At 45.5% G+C, this 16,520-nt stretch overlaps 1 long non-coding RNA gene across 1 annotated transcript; it reads left to right on the top strand.

Moving 5' to 3' along the window:
• The first annotated feature begins 2,637 nt into the window (after positions 1-2,637).
• Positions 2,638-14,273, top strand: LOC146177387 (uncharacterized). The gene is made up of 2 exons (XR_014701311.1): positions 2,638-3,030; positions 14,114-14,273. It is a non-coding gene; the product is annotated as an uncharacterized LOC146177387 (long non-coding RNA).
• Positions 14,274-16,520: the final 2,247 nt, after the last annotated feature.

Raw genomic sequence — 16,520 nt, 5'->3', positions numbered from 1 at the left:
TGTTCAAAAGAATTCTAAACAATAGGTGGTTTGGAACTTAAAGGAGAAAGAACAGAGAAGCTGGCTGTAGAGGCAGAAATACTTGAAATGGTGGGTGGTGGACAGGTGCCAAGCTGTCGGGATCTGCACTTTGCAAGGAGCCTCGTGCTACTCACTAGCCGCAGCTTGGCCATACCCAGCTTATATAAGCTTGGCTTGTACAAAACATGCCTGCAAATGTAACCCTCTTCAAGGCTGCCTGCACCCTACTGTGGTGGTTTCAGTGTTTAGGGCATTTGACTAGTGAGCTGGGTGACCCTGGCTCGGTCCGAGCCGGGGTGGTTACATTTCGGTGGTAGCAAAACGCTAAGTCCCCATGTGCTGTACAGTGTCAGTGCACATTGAAGAAGAGCAGATAGTCAAAATTATCCAGAGCTACCTACTATTGCTGACCCTCATTGTCTAAGTTTCTTTGGCATGTTGAACCCTGTCATCAAATCAAGGTTGCCTACTGTTAGCGTTAGTAGATGACCTTCGTAATGCCACAAAGTCTGCCCCTCACCACTCTCCGAAATTTCGTTGTTTGCAACTCAACTCAGGTTACAGCTTGATGACCCCTTTTTCTGAAACACTAGCAGTTGACGAACTCACTCCCATGCAGTGAACTCTGAGAAAAGTGCTGATTTGGTCATAAACATTTTTTTTTCATGAGAATTTGGTCAGTCATATGACCATTGAAAAGTCATCTGTTGATATGTTCATGTGACAAGCTAGGTAGCTTTATAGATGGCTTGTATATGATATCAGAAGTGCTATGATGGTGAACTATGCTTAGTGTCTGCAAAACCTTCATGATAATTGTGGTGAATGCAGATGACATTTTGCTCCACTTTTATTTCACCAGTGGGTTGAGTTGTCAGTGCAAGCTATTGATAGTTTCACTTTCTTCATGCAGTTTACATAGCTGTGGAATCCTCACAATAGCAGAAGTATTATATTTATGGTTCACTAACTACTGTTTTTTTTAAATATAAAATAAGTAAATGCGCCGTCAGCAACCCTGGAGTGCAGCGTGCTATTCACCTGGACACCATAGATATTTTAATCATGCCATACCCCTTTGTTACTTTCAATTTTCAGTTCTACAAGTCTTGATCACGGTAGCACAGCACTATACTCTGGGATAACTGTGGCTATGCAGCTGAAGTTAGGCAGAAAGGAAGAGGCAACATACCTCTTTCCCCTTGCCATGTAGAGTGGGTTACTTCAGCCCTAGTGACCTTGCATTAACTCTCCAACTATCTCCCTTCACTTCAGCCCAGTACACTCCTAGCCCAAATAGTGAGCAAACCACTCTTCACGGCAAGGGGACAGAAACTTTTCTCCTTTTCTTTCGTACCTAGACTCGGCTGCATAGCCCCAAAACATTGTCCCCATGTACAGCAATATTCAATGCCACATTTCTTCTGTGTCAGAGCACCCTCTGCTTGCTCTGTACCACCCTTGCAGCAGCCCAGTGTTTTGTTTACCACAGAAAATCATGTCTGTGCAAGCTGTGTTGGCATGGAGAGCTGCATATCTGAGCCAACGTTCATGCTTTATGATGAGGCTCTCATTGATTGGCTTTAAGTTCCATGAAATGTGGTCATGTGTGTTGATTAGTGTCACATGAAGTAAAATTTCACTGACTAAAACACAATCATAAGGATGTAATTTGGGTGAGTTGGTAAGGTGTCATCTTGAAAGTAGCAGCACGAAAAAACAAGGACGTGAAAAGAAGCAAGCAGATGCTAACTCGCAACTAATGTTTATTGATGCAAATAAGAAATATATAATGCCAAGCAACACTGCAAACCGCTCAATCACCAATAAGCACACAGAAAAACATGAATCACTAAAACTTCCGAACGGTTCCATTTGAGTAGATATAGGTAGAGGTCAACTTGGCTGTGCATTGTAAGAATGCACTGGTTGCTTTCAGTTTATTTCTGCTGTGCACATTCTGGCTGTCATCCATTGCAAATCAGCTGGGAAATCATTGAAGCTAGACATATTTTACAACTAGGTAATGGATGTGTTAGTGAGCCATCCATCACGTTACCATGCAGTGAGTTGGGTTACCTAGATAGGGAACTGTTCTTAAATTTTAGTGATTCATGTCTTGCTTTTTGCTTATCAGTGATTGAGTGGTTTGCGTTGTTGCTCGTCTTCTTTATATATTTCATGTGTGCTTCAATAAACATTAGTTGTAAGCTAGTGCCCGTATTGTCTCCTTTCATACCCTTGTTTTTTCTTGCTGCTTCCTTCAAGATAAAATACAATCTTTGCTACTTCGTCATAAAATGAATTTTAATGAAGTTCCACATCTCTTAGAAAAGCAGTATTGTAGTTGCAGGCATGTATTAGGCCCTGCAGTGCCAATTAAGATGCTCGCTCGATGTAAAGCATAAAGAAAGGCAGGGCTTGTCTGATCTCGAACCTAGTGGGAACTGGTGGATTATGGATAGGCTGTTAAAATGCACTTGCAGTTAAAGTCAAGTAAATGCTTTTTTATTTGTAACTAGGGGAACTGTGATGGCTGATCTGCTCTTTTGCCAGGCTGGTGACGAGATGTAGTGAAAGGAGTTATTTTATTTCACTGTTGGTATGTCTCGGGTGATGGCAACATTGTTTCTTCTCTGGCATTGTAGGCAATCGCCCTTCAACTAATTGAATCCCAAAGTGAAATTTTGAATTAAAAAAATAATAATTTAAGATTATTTAGCAGGCAGAGGCAAATTTTATGCAGTGACCTGCACCAGCATGTCGTGCATCATTTCAAGAAAAAAACAACAGTATTGTGGTGTTCCTACTCTGTGCCTTTATTTCTTGCTCACAAAGCCTCTGCATGTACGTGTTGCACCATATTACGTTTTCACTAATTTGTTGGGTCATGGTACTTTTTACCTTGCAGCAAGTTCCATGTGACTTCGTAAGCAATGGCTCCTTCAAGCTCTATACCCTTTGCCGGAATTGTGCTGTGCTGTGGTGGGCAAGAAGCAGGACATTGATGTAAGTACTGAAGACATCTTTCAGTATGTGTAGTTTTTTATTTGCCTAACCCACTACTGCATTTGTGACCCCTCATGTTTATTTTGACATTTAGGTTTCTTCAGTGTTTTCTTTGCTTGCTGCCGTTGCTTATTGGCTATGACATTTGGCTGTTGAGTTTGAGAATGTGGAGTGGAATGGTGCCTGTGGCCTGTTGATAGAGGCAAAATGCAAATTTGCCTGCCCACATTTGGTGCCACTGCATAGCTTGAAGAACTTTTGTGGAAGAGGGCTCTGGAAATTAACCCAGAGCCCTCCCTCATGATGTCTCTCATAGCTCATGTTCAGCTTTAGAGTAATAAAAGGACATTGAGGACAAGCTGAAGCTGTCTTTTATTATAAATTACTGCATTCTATCCACTAAAGTGATACTTACTGAAAATGCGAGCTTACTTTAAGATAGGAAAAGCCAGAAGTTTTGACACAGATGTCATTACCAGCTGATTTCATAAGTTCTACATGATGCATCCATACTTTATTGGGCACAGGCCCCAGAGGCTGGGCTGGTAAGGCATTCCCTTCAATATGATGATCATGGAGTGTGGTTTACACAGGCCTTTGATATCATTGAGTACCCTTGGTTTTCAGGAACTATTTCAAGGAGCTTTGGAACTCCTGAAATTATTTGCTTCTTAAAATTCTCAAAAAATTGCATGGTTTTTCTCTAAAAGCGAGCCTACATGAAAACTAAAAGTGCACTTCAGAGGGAACAATCGAAGAGAGCATGAGCCTATATAATATAAACCCAAAGTGACAGCCTGGCATGCGTCCAGACCATGGTTACAGGCGGCTCTCTTTTTCGCGGTAGAGCATGAGCCTATATAATATAAACCCAAAGTGACAGCCTGGCATGCGTCCAGACCATGGTTACAGGTGGCTCTCTTTTTCGCAGTTGCCACCTCTCTTGTCCCTATTTAATTTTTCTTTTTTTCAGCATGTTTGTCTTTGTTTTGCTAAATTTCACACATTTATGCAAAACTGCTGTGAATAAATGTTTCTCAAATTGGAACTCCTTGAAGACCTTTCTGGAGGGTTATTTTTCTGGTCTTCCTGTCTTCAACTAGACCCGTTGATGGCTGCTTTCTTATAAATCAGCTCTGACAAATTTCCTCTCTAAAAGGCCCCCCTGCACTTTTTTTGGTAGCTAAACTGAGTGCGAATATAATTTGTATGTAAAGTGAAAAGAGAAAACAGGGGAGTGTTATTGATAATACTATGCCATATGTAATCATAGACCATGAATGAAGTATGGGGTTTTTCTGGCAGAATATTTCTGCAATGCTTCTCTGCTCAGCGCAAACCCCTTCACTGTGGCGGCCAAACCTGTTTTGGGGGCAGAAATAGGTGGCTGCCAGGAGACATTTCTTGTGACAATGACCACATCCATTACCTGCTCCACTCAGTAACAAAATTCATAACCCCCCCCCCACTTTCGCCCTTCTGGTTTTCAATAGGGAAGGCATGCTCGTCGTCAGATTCGTGCATAACATGAGGTTTGATACAGAAATATTCAGCATTGCACCCAATTTCTGCCCCAAAGGGAATTGGGAGGATATTTTTGCATGTCTTCAGTGCACAATCACGTGATACATCAGTGACATAGCCTATGTGTTACGTACACATATCTTGTGGAGTTTGTATTCTTTTTTTCCTTGAGAGAGAAGCGCTGCTCAGTCAAAAAGCATGATGCAAGGGAATTTAGAGTGAGCGCCGATTCTGTGCGTTTGCTATCTTCTGCTTAGCTTTCATTCTTTTTCTTCCGGTGGTTTAGTGGCATTGGTGGTATTCGAGCAATGCAAGGACACGGAGTCAAGAGTCTGCTCCTTCATAGTGCGCTGCAGGGATTGTGCATTTGTTTTCCTCATTGTAATGAAAACATGCAAGGCTAGTGCATGAGTTACTTGCACACACGCATGCCACACACATGCTGTTTTGCAGTGGCAGAAAAGAAATAACTGTCAAGACTGAGAGCATCTTCTAAGGGCACAAAACGTTGGTGTTTGAAGTTAAGCTGTAAATTCACAAAAGATGTGGTTTAGCTTATGAACCAACAATTTTCTGGCACTATCGTTTCACACAACGGGTTTAGCTTAAGGTACAAAGGTGGCCGATCGAGCCCTGCGCTGTAACGCGCTGCGCACAGAAGCAATCAAATCTTGAGCGCTCCCTATACTGCTGCTCAGGTCAAAGCAGCCCAAACCTTGTTGAAACGAAAGTGACGTGGCTATGTCACTCCTGCATGTCCTGCATGGGCTTCTTTTTTTTCATTCTACTGGGAGGGAGTGAGAAAAGGGTTGCCTGGTCTGTGCGGGAAGGACGCAAGGGTGCTGGGATGTTGGCTGTCCTTTAAAATGAGTGGCGGGTGGGAAGGGGGAGTGGAGGTAATGGGAGGGGAGTCTAGCTGTCCTGCGAGCTAAACGCACAGCAGTATACATGCTTTCTTTTTTTTATTTAGCAGTGCGGAAAAAATGAATGAACGAGGGGGGGGGAGGGAGGAGGGCAGGCTGGCCAACGCAGGCAGCACGGTTTCAAGTGAGTGATAGCTTGGAGCTACCTCGGCAAAGCACAGAGCAGTGTGCATGCTTGCCTTTTTTTTGTTGTTGTAGCACCGAAGGTTTGACTGCTCTGTGTCCGGACATGGGCCGGTTTTGTACCTTGAGTTAAGCCCCCCATGTGATACAAGCCTGAGTCGCTTTGGGGCGTTAAACCCCATAAAGCAAACCTTATGTGAAACATCATGTATAATTCTATTGCTTAATCCAAACGTCAAAGTTTACGTGCCCTTTAGAAGATGCTCTGTCTTGACAGAATTACTTATTTTTGCGCCACTACAAAAGTGCATGTGTATGGGCACGTATGGGCATGCGTGTGTGCAAATAACTCTCACTCTGGTACTCAATATGTATGCAGCCCCGCACACAGCAAGTACTCTTGCACATTTTTTTTAGACTGCAGAAAGCAAACGCACCATTCCGGCGACATGCTGCGAAAAAACAGACTCACGACTCCAGAATCCCGCATCGCATTGCATATCAGCCGTCCCACCAAACTATCGGAAGAAACAGAACGAAAACAAAAAAATTGCAAACGCACAGAATCGGTGCGCACTACACTCCCGCGCATCGCGTCTTTTGACTGAGCAGCAGGCCTCTGTAAAAAAAAAAATCTAGGAGATATGTGTATGTGACATATAGACCTCCTTCATGTTTGCAAACAAACAAGACGATCGAGGTGGCGCTGCTCTCGTCAGCGATCCCACAGTAGGCAAAAAGCACGACCGCGGCCGCGGCACTGTGGCTAAGCTTGCCAAAGCCGTGTTATTGTGATCTGTATAGGCGCCTTCTTGGCAGACGAAATGACCATGTGCTAGTATTTCGTGAGCCTCAGCGGTGAGGATGAATACGATACATTGAAACGTACACGGCGTGCAGCGTACGCACCCGCACGCCGTACTGATGGAGATTGGGTTCAAGACGCCCAAGAGAAGCGTTGCTGCCAGCCAGAGAAAATGACCGACGTTGACATCTATTTGCTGTTTTCCCCCAGAAAATTAGGCGCAGAACGTATAGAGAATTACAAAGCTTCGGATGCTTACAACTACTTTGAGTCGAGTAAGCTGACGGTGATTTTTCTCGCCATAAATAGCGCGCGCAAACCGCGTACGAAATAGTCCGCTCGAAGCATCATTGCGTTATCGGATGATTCTTCACACCGAGCGGCAAATGAGCGTTCTTGATAAGCACGAAGCACCTCGCTAGCGTCGAGTGGCTGTATGGTTAGGATGATTTAGGTCAGCACGACAACAGTAGCCTTGACACCGCACGGATTTGCGTACCAATTCGTTGAAATCACAAAGCGGCGCTTCTTTTATATCTGCTCTGTTCGTGGGCGGCTGTCGTCGTTAGGCTAGCAATTTTATCCCGGGTAGTCACGCTTAAAGCTTCCATTACCATTACGAGCTGCAGCGGCCGCTGTGGTTCCATGGGTTCCGGCAAAATCGTCCCAGGAAAAAATGGCCCCAGATAAAACGTCCCCAAACAGATGGAATCAAACGTACTGCAAAGTCGAGCTTTCGCCTTGCCTGGTGCTTGGCTTATCAGCGATGAATAGCGCTCATTCTAATCAACTTTTACTGTTCTTATCTTACATCTGCGTTTGTGATTTTAGCTTGAACTTTATTTATATCTTGAACCCCGCCGTTTTTTTTTTCACGTTTTGTAGTTTTGTTTACTAAAGGCGTAGACTGAGTTTCCTCGTATCTATAGCCGCAGTAATGTATGCTACAGTGATTCTTTCTACCCGTCCGCTTGAAATTTGCAAAACATGATACTGATGCCATGCGTTTACAAAAAAAAAAATCATTATGGCGCCGAAATTTGTGCGGTCGAGGACAAGCACGTCTCTCGAATGTGTAATATTACCCGGGTGATTAGACCTATAATAAAGAGAGATATTTCCCAGCTTGGAAACTGCCAACACTGCATAATACTCGCTGGATGTTATATAGTGGTGGGGTTCTTTTTTTTTTTCGCAATGCTTTCTCGCCAAGCCTTCTCCAGTTCCTGTAAATGTGTAAAGCACCCAGATGACCCAGTGGCCCGACAATGGTTATATCTTTTCTAAAAAAAAAAAAAGGCATCCAATAAGATGTTCAGTTTTTTGCGAAGTGAGTTCCGGGCAGATTTTCAGCCAATTTCTTCGGTGACATTTTTTCCTAGGGGCAGCTTCCTGAGGGGACCTTTCTGCACATTTTTTCCGGGGCCGTATATTCCACGGACCTTCTTTTTCGGGGCTGTATCTTCTGGGGACCCCTTTTCTGGGGCCGTTTTTACTTTCACCCGTGGTTCCGTAGTTAAGGCGGCCAAGTTCGGTCTCGGCCACTGTGGCCGCGTTAATGTAGGATAAGCCCTCCCAACTCACATTCACAATCAACCGCTGTGAATACAAATAAAAGCACTCAGCATAAATAAAAAAATGCAGCTCCAACCCAATTGATTAGTAGCTGCCAACGTGAAGTGGGAATGTTCATCAGGAAGTAGATTAAAATAATTTGACGTGAACGCGGTCAAGGTTATGCAACATATATATATATACCACGGATCGAGGAGTGCAACACTGATCTCTCGCGTAGCAGCTCACTGCGCATACATACAATTACCAAAGTAAAAAAAAAAAAACGGGCTTGAGGAACAGTTTACATAGGTAAAACATCTATGCATGCTCCAACAAAGAAACAGGCCTACGCATTACAACATATATATATATGACGGCCTCGTCTACATATGTTACCTGCGCACCCGCGCCCGCACCGGCACTAAAACAGTACCAAGATCCCATCACGCGTCGTAAGAAGGCCAAACCCGAGTTATTCGCGACCTTTAATCCAGTAGACCGCTCTGGCGTAAAGGTGAATAAGCTCCAGCTTAGCCGCGACGAAGTGTTTGCCGCATATTCGATGAGCAGGCATCGGTAGCCAGCCTTGGCGCTTCACCACGGCGGCCCACCACTGTTTACGGCGACCATTGTAGGGCAAGAAACCTGTGCAAGCTTACTAAACTTCCTCTAGTGTACCTTTCAGCACATGTCATAGCGACGCGATAAGTCGGCATGGTGCTCTGCATTTCCCGGCAGCAGCAAGCCATCGCGTAATCACGGTAGGCAAAGCGACAGAAGTGTTGTTTTGCCTACCAGGTGAAAGTCACTAACGACGACAGCGCCACCGCATTTTCGTGACGTAGCCGGAGTGAAGGAGGTCTATAGGCTACATCACCCATGTGTCACGTGACTGTGCACCCAAGATGTGCAAAAATATTCTCCCACAAGGATTTTGCTATATAATATAGGTGACGCATTGAGTTTTGCAAAGGGTCCAAGTAGGTCATTGTGCTCCTACTTACACCCTGGCCAATTCAAGGGGTGAGAGGCACTTAAGAGCACAATTACCTACTATAATCTATATGATCTCGAATGGGCCAGGTGCAGCAGACAGCTTGTGAGATTGAGTATAGTGACATAAAATCTTCACTTCATAAGAATACATTCACTTCAACTCCACGTAGCCTTGAATGCCTGCTTTTCATTTATTGGCAGTTATGTGACCTTGAGGGCTCATAGACTGGCACTCAACTTGTAAACACTTGTCATCTTATCATTTGCTCTCTCTGTGGGCTTTGTTCTGTGGGTTTACAAGCTTTTTACTAAAGTGGATACAGTGAGTATGCACAGATCTGTTCTCTGAAGCATTGGCTGAGTGACAGCCCAGGTCAACCCTGGTTAACTTAGAACTTCTAGCACATTATTTTTTCTGGGTATGGCTTTGGCATCCCTCCTGACATCCCAGCTTCTGACACCAAGTATGCATAATCATGGTCTATCACTAACTCCAGTGCTGTAGTTGATCATCACATACTTCTGTGGTGCTACACATTTTAAGTTGTCGCTGTATATGAGCAGTGTTTCAGAACCTACTTAGTGCTGAGCTACGGTACAAATTTGAGGACTAATAGTAAGTGCTCTGCTTGGTGGCTTCCACAGACAAGGACACACTTGTGGGGAAGGCATGTTGCGTACATACCTGCAGCCAACCCTTCCGACTTTTTAGAAGACTTCAGATGTTTGACCAAACTTTCTGATTGCACGATCACTGCCCTAAATCTTCCGATAAGGGGCTTCTGCCTGCAAAGAATGGCTTTTGCGGAACCAGCACCGAGAAATCAGCAGCGGCATTATAATTTCGAGCATCTCCATCAGAGGCCACACTAGCACCATCGGCATCATTGGCTAAGCAGGAAATCAGTCAAAGCAGACTTTAGCCGAGCAAGAGTAGGTGTCGCTGGCTGCGAAAACAGTTGGTGTACTGCGTTTCATGTAGGCAGCGATGCACAGCTAATGCAGCCACAGTAGATATAGATGCTGTGCTGGCTTCGCTTTCGATCTCAGCTAAGGGCAGCCACTCAGTGTACTTGAGGTTAAAGGCTTTGTCCAAATGTCATGTTATCTGACCCTTCTTATTGAGCTCAGCCACATGCCTTATGTTACTAAGCTGCTCTATGCTTAGCAATGGCGTGATTGCTCTTTTTTCGGAACCAACGCAGCCAACGACGGTCACGGATGAAATTACGTGTAAAAGGGCTAGTTATGGTTTTGCATTAAAAAATTTAAACAGCGCTCCGATGGTACTGAGAGAAAACTGGTGGTGGGCATGCAGATCAGTTTTGCGTTGCCTATAGAGACGTAGTGAGAAGATTTGCTGGCGGCCTGCAGATATCTCGACGGACGCACACCTTTAGATATGCATTGCATGCTTGCTGCTGCATGTGTTTATGCTTAGGATGTTTAGATTAGGACGCATCCGACACTGCCTGAAAGTAGCAGCCACCTTCCCCTTTTGTACACAAAAGCTGCCTTCCCCCCCCCCCCCCCCCCATTTTTGCAGTCTTCCCATTTTTGGTCTTAGCAAGTACGTATAAAGGAAGCTGGGGCCACTAGTAGCGCGATTGAGCCTTGTGAACAATGTCAACATCTGTGCTACAGGCATCAATGGCTTGCTTGTCACATCAGGGTACTATGTACTCTTCGGACACACGGTGCTGTCAAAGTGGTTGGTTCACTTGTTCTGTGGAGAGATATTCACGGTAGGCAGAAGGCATGGCTTTTCAAGTGCAGTGACCATTGTGGCTCCAAGCTTTGTTTGGAAACTGAAATCAGCGAGTTGAATTTGTTGGTTTGGGTGTATATGTAGTGAAGAAGCACGCATATTTTCTTCCCTCTCCCCTGAGCCCTGCAAGCTCAAAGATCAAGTGTAGCAGCAACTTCAAATCAAATCTTAATAAACAAATTTGGTCACTAAATTTCACAGCATTTCTCAATGCATATTTCATGTTCTACATGAACAATATAACAGCAGCAGCGACATTTTGCCTAACATTAAGCGTTTTCAGCTGTTTTTCACAGCTGCCTTTTCATGCAGCCTGGTAAACATGTTCTGTTAGCCTGTGAATATCGAGTTTGCTTCTGAACGTTCAGAGGACTTGACATTAGGACATGAGTGTTTTGCGTGTGGAATAGTTAATTCAAATTTTACCCTTGTGGCCGAATTCAAAAACATGTCTCCACTCGACGCTATCTCAGCTCCATAAAGTGCAGAAAACAGTCTTTTCTCTACTTAAGGTTCAGTTCAGATTCTTGAATGCTTTTCAGCATTTCCTCCGACTTACCCTTCAGAAATATTTCTCCACTCCAGACAGCACAAGTAGCATACGGGGCGAGACTTATGGCGAATTCGAGTGGGAGAGCAGGTGCCCTCGAGAGCACTTAGAAAGTGCTCTCAGACAAGCGGGTGCCCTCCAGTGGTAGAGCAGGAGTAGAATCACTGGCTTTCAATGGTAGAGGAGGAGGTCTTTTCCTTTGCTGAGAGCACCTGAATGCACTCCCGGCTGCTCCCTCATCTAAAGCGAGTGTAGAGGAAGTCACATGACATAAAGCGGTGTATACGCACCATCTTTTTTCTTTTCTCAAGTCGGTGACGCTCTAAATGGTGGCTGCAAAGCATTTCTCAGGTTTGAGAGTCACTGCTGGCATCGAAAGGGCCAAAGGAGGCAGATCGCCGCGCTGTGAGAACAAAGGCATGCAAAGCAGTTCTACATGGAGTGTTTGCTTCTCCTCGGGTTGCAACTGCTGCTACAGCGGGTAGGCGGAGAATGCTGGGGAGGGAAGCGTGGTCACAATGGTCGTGGCGTACGGCTCTCGACACGCAGAGAGCGTTCCCGTGGGAGGAAAATTACACCCTCGCTCGGCGTGCTCCTGTACTTCTCTGTACTGCTCGGCACCTCTGCTCTCGTCCCCCAACTGAATGGGCCATAAGGCCAAAATTTGGCCCGGAAAGTGCATGCCACTACGTGTAACATGCTCATTTTCTAATGTCAAGTCCTTGTGAACAGCATCCACAAGCTGCCTCAAGAGTCACAGGCTAGTAGGCTGTGGCGGCCGCTTTTCGATGGAGACTAAAAGCAAGGCGCCCATGTGCGGTGCGACATCAGTGCACATTAAAGAACTCCAGGTGGTTGAAATTTCTGAAGTCCTCCACTACAGCATTTCTCATAGCCTGAGTCGCTTTTGGACGTTAAAAAAAAAGTCACAGCCTAGTAAAATATGTTTTGCAGACTGCATGAACAAGGCAGCTGTGAAAAATGGCTGAAAACAATTCACATCTACCAACATTCACTGCCAGTGACATATGGCTCATGTAGAACAGAATTTAGGCATTGAGAACTGCTTGAACTGCTGTGAACTCTAGTGACCTAGTTGCATATTTGCCCTCTGAGTGCTCAGCGGCGAGCGTTGAGCACATGTGAGGTTCAAAGAAGCATGTTATAGCGCATGCACTCAAGCCAACAAATTTGTCTTTCCAGAAGCAAATGCCGCTTCTGTTTCCAAGCAAGCTAGGAGCTTTAATTTTAAGTGCACTTGAAAAGCCATGCGTTCCACCAACTGCAAATATCTCTCCACAGCTAAAAAGACAGAATTGACCCTCCCCCCCCCCCCCTTCAGCACTGCATCTAGACATACAAGTATATTTGAGGCAGTCAGAAAGCCATTGAGACGTGCAGCACAGGTGTTCCATGGCACAACTGCACCTCCGGTACCTCGCTGTCTTCCTATTTACAATATGACATTCCCCACGATTGCACCACTGTCCCCAGTGGTTCACAGAAACCACCACTGCACATGTTTCATTTGCTGTTAGCCATCAAATGCTTTCTGCAACTTGGCACTCGGCGTGCTCTGAAATGTTGCTAAGGTATCTGGTGATGACTTGAAATGTGTTTACACCACAGTAGCGTAATGCGATGATCAACTACAGCATTGAAATCTGCAACTGATGATAGTTATCCATGCTCAACGTCAGCCGCAGAAACTTAGGAGGCTTTTCTTGGTCGTACTTGAAACAGTGTTTCAGTATTTTCGAGTCAGATTGAGGTTCTCGGAGCCAATGCTTCAGAGAGTGGGTCTGTGAATCCTTATTATATCCACTTTCATGAAAGGCTTGGTATGCAGTAGAACGAAGTCTGCACAGTGTGTGAAAGCTGCGATGCCCCATGTTTGCAAGTGGAAGTCTAGGTGTCCCCGTAGTAGTGCCATTGCCACTTATAGATGCTCTGTTTTCTCATGCACTCGAGGAGCAATTCAAGTGGAGCTTCATTTAAAAAAAAAGGCCTCGAGGACTGCTTGGAGTAAAGGTGTTAGTCACGGCATGTTTGTGAATATAAGTTAACCTGATCCCTATGCACTGTTTCCACTGCCTCGGATGGTTAGCGTATTTCTCGAGCTTATTGGAAGGAAGGCTGAGGGGCCGTCATGAATCCTAACCAAGCTTTTAGTAAACTTGGGGAGAGTTGTGCCACTTCTACATGGCATTCTCGATCACCATGGAAAGATTCCATCATCTCACTAAGCTCTTGTACCCCGCTATTGCCATTGATAATTCGCTGCTGGGCTCAAGTAATACTCGTGCACTTTTGAAGATGTGTTATCAACTGTTTTTGTACAAGTTGCAATGATGATATACTTTCCATACTGTTCTGTGTGAAATTTTGTTTTTCTTCTATGATCATATATGTAGAATTGCATAATCTTTCATTTCAGGTTTGGTTTTATTCCTAGCCCTGTGTGCTAAGCCATATCCTAGAATGCACACTTCTATTTCTCAAAGTCCATTTAAATCTCTGGTTTTGCACTGCTCTGTTCACTCTAGTTATTGTAGCTTTCCATGAAGCAGTGTTCAGATGTCTTTGATTGATAGGATATGGTTCAAAGACCCTTGAAATATCTGTTCGACTAAGGTATTAGATTTTGTGATGAACTGATGCTGAACACCTGTATTCTTGTGTCAGTTCGTTATATTTCTGTAGTTCAGAATCGAAACTTTTTGAATTGTTATCAATTAAAAATAGAGCACCTAATTACCCCTTTCTCAGAATGTCTTGTAAAGACAGCTGAATTTTCGGATTTTGGAATATAGTCCGGCTTTTTTTGCATTTTGCAGACGTCGCACAGTGAAAACCTGTATCCAAGCTCGAATCCAACAGGCCAAGAGCAGCTGAAGAAGGAAACCTGCATCCAAGCTCGAACCTGGTGGACCGAAAGCAGATGTTTTGTGACCACAGTGTATCAGCCAATAAAGCCAATCCAGGTGACCACATGTATCTTTTGGAAGCTTGCATTCTTTGCACTTGAGACTCATCTCATGGAGAGCATCATTTCTGCAAAACATTTTGTGTCATAACTGTAGCAGAAACTGATTGAGGCCTTGCACAAGGCCTAAAGCTGGCATATTAGTATTATGCACAACACAAACATGAGGTGTCATGTAGGAGCCTTGCAACCATGCAGAGTATCACCATAGCATGGTAGCATTCCCATGCTGAATGTCTCATCGTCTGAGATAAGACTAATGTCTTGCACCTTCAGAGTGCACTCATTCCTTGCACTAAAGGCCCCAATATAGTCTGACGTTTTCAACGCGACTGGCTAAGTCTGCGACGTTAGCCACGGCACGTCGGCTACGACGGGCGCGTCAAAAAACTGCCGCTTCTACAGTCTGGCGCGGCTGGCGTGCCCGATGCCACGGCGCGCATGCGCACAAGAGGCCCTCGAGGGCTGGTACGTTTTCGGGGTGCATTTTCGAGCAGACGACAGGGCACCTACAGGGACCTGGCTGCAGCTTATCAAGGCACTAAATACTGTTGTGATCAAGGCAATGACGCGATGTGTTTACTGCGAATGTTCAAATGGCACAAGGCATTTACAGCCAGCTGTGGAGACGTCCAGCCCAGCAACGGCCTGAGCCCGCGCCGCCGCCGGCTACAGATGGAACGATGATTGTATATGTGCGTGTTTTACTGAAAACTAATCAAAATTTAAGTATATGTACGATTACAGAGGAGTTCGAGATTACACAGTAATGAGGATCACTTTCTCGGCTGGCCGCAGTTCCTGTAGAATTCCATAAATTTCGCGAATTCCCTGGTTGTTGAGCCACTGACGTTCCGTGAGGCCAAATTGAGTACGACCTTCGATTCCGGCGTGTACCGGTCACAACTCTATGCGAAGCCGCTTCCGCAGTTTTTGGTATTCTTCCTATGAATGTACTGCAGATAAGTGAAACAACATCATTGTTACACCACCTAGAGCAATGCATTAAAACGAGCATGGCACACGCACCGCAGCGAAGAACGCAGCTGTGCCCAGCCGCACTACTGACAGTTTGCATCGCAGGCATTTTTCTTTCCTCTGAACGTCTGCAGAGTCAATCCGCTTGGTATCATAGATGCAGGGCCGCCCTCGAATTCCTTCTAGCAGCTTTTCAGCAACAGTGTCTGAAATGCGCGCGTGGTTATAGCATGGTCTCTGTCTACATGCAAGCCGCCATCTTCACTGCGCGTGAGGAATGCTGGAATGTGTGGCCGACGCGGCTGACGCGGTCGGCGAGAAATAGGCGAGATTCTATTTGCGCGTCGGCGACGTTAGGCCGCGTCAGCTCGCGCTCGCTACGTCCATCACGCCGTGCCGTTGGAATAGACCTCGGTTTTTCGCCAAAGTGCGCACGCGCGCGTTACATCGGACTATATTGGGGCCTTGAGTGCCCACATCCATGCACTCTGAATGTTGATAGCTATGCACAAATTTTGACGCACACACACGGGTACAAAAGTCCTCACAGTGTGCACGCCTTCGCGCCGTGAGCACGTTGCACGTTCTCCCACCGTGCACACATCACGCGTCCTCTTATCGCACATCCTCGTTCGTACATCTTCGTTCGCACATTCTCGTTCGCTCATTCTCGTTCCTCATTCTCGTTCGCTCATTCTCGTTCGCACATTCTGGCGTTGTGCGGGTCGATAACCACGCACAGATAACCACGCAGAGCCTCGTACAATATTTTCAGTAGGGGTGTGTTGTGGTAAGGGCTGGGGACGAGGCTGGGGACAGCAGCTGGCCTGGTCTGAGCAAAAAGAGCGGCGGCAGAGCTGGGCGGCGATCTCCATGGGCTTTTGGCAGATGGACCCGGCGTACGGTTGGTTGGCTTCAACGGTCCAAGGCGAGGATGGGGATGAACCACACCTCCAACCAAATGTTACGAGGTGGCATGACAAGCGATGTAACATGGCGACACAACAGAAACAGAACGACATGATGACAACGCGATGAATTATGCTTTAATGGCCAGCGGGCCTGGCGCGAGCGCTCTGCCCCGCGCCACTACCCGCTTCGTCATCTTCGTAGCAATATAAAACATGGTTGATAGACTATTGGACCCCCATAACTCAGCTCATACATGTGAGAGGGGTTCGGATTATTATTGCTTCCATAAATAAATGCAAGCTGTCAGCAGCGAATGGGAATGGACTTCGAAGGTAGAAATTATGCATTAACAAAGTAGAAGTTACAGA

The sequence above is a fragment of the Amblyomma maculatum genome, chromosome 10 (assembly GCF_055883805.1).
Source record: "Amblyomma maculatum isolate TAMU_Amacu chromosome 10, ASM5588380v1, whole genome shotgun sequence".
Taxonomy (NCBI): Eukaryota; Metazoa; Arthropoda; class Arachnida; order Ixodida; family Ixodidae; genus Amblyomma; species Amblyomma maculatum.
This window is presented reverse-complemented; position numbering and strand designations above follow the sequence as displayed.